The 776-nt window shown below is 41.4% G+C and overlaps 1 non-coding gene across 1 annotated transcript; it reads right to left on the bottom strand.

Moving 5' to 3' along the window:
* Positions 1 to 247: 247 nt before the first annotated feature.
* Positions 248 to 354, bottom strand: LOC141625876 (small nucleolar RNA R71). The gene has a single exon (XR_012535622.1). It is a non-coding gene; the product is annotated as a small nucleolar RNA R71 (small nucleolar RNA).
* Positions 355 to 776: the final 422 nt, after the last annotated feature.

The following is a 776-nucleotide window of genomic DNA, read 5'->3' as shown; positions in this document are numbered from 1 at the left end:
CCAATTTGGGGGGATGCCTAGTGAAGACCCTCATTCTAATATGGAAACCTTTTGCGACTATTGTGATGCAATCTCTCAAACCGGTGTGACTCAAGACCAAATTCGATGGGTCTTATTTCCTTTTTCTCTAATCGGCACCGCGAAACAATGGTTGAAGGGCCTTGATAAGGCCACTCTCGGAATAGATTCTTGGAAGAAGTTGGCTCTTGCTTTCTACAAAAAATTCTACCCACCGGAAAAGACTAACATGCTAAGAGCTCAAATTACGGGTTTTAAGCAAAGGGATGAAGAATCTTTGTATGAAGCTTGGGAGCGGTTCAAGGGAATTTGTCGCTCATGTCCTCACCATGGACTTAGCGAATGGTTTTTGGTACAACAATTTTGGAACGGTTTATATGAAGATTCAAGGAACATTCTCAACATGGGATCAAATGGAATGTTCACCGAAGTTGATGACAATCAAACATGGAACAAGATTTAAGAAATGGCGGTCCATAACTCACAATATAGTAGACCTCGCAAGGCTACTAGAGGAGGAAAGCATGAAGTGGACTCCGTTACTCAATTGGGTGCTCAACTTAGTGCTCATATTGATACAATCAATTTGAAGTTTGAAAAAGCTATGGCTAGACTTGAAGAAGTCTCAAAATCACCAAAGCATCATGTTAATGCCATGACGGCATCCTCATCAATCCCAAGTGGGATATGTGAGAATTGTGGAACTTTGGGACATGACCAAAGTGAATGTAGGGGAACAAATGAACAAGTGAATGCTT

The sequence above is a fragment of the Silene latifolia genome, chromosome X (genome assembly GCF_048544455.1).
Source record: "Silene latifolia isolate original U9 population chromosome X, ASM4854445v1, whole genome shotgun sequence".
Lineage (NCBI taxonomy): Eukaryota > Viridiplantae > Streptophyta > Magnoliopsida > Caryophyllales > Caryophyllaceae > Silene > Silene latifolia.
This window is presented reverse-complemented; position numbering and strand designations above follow the sequence as displayed.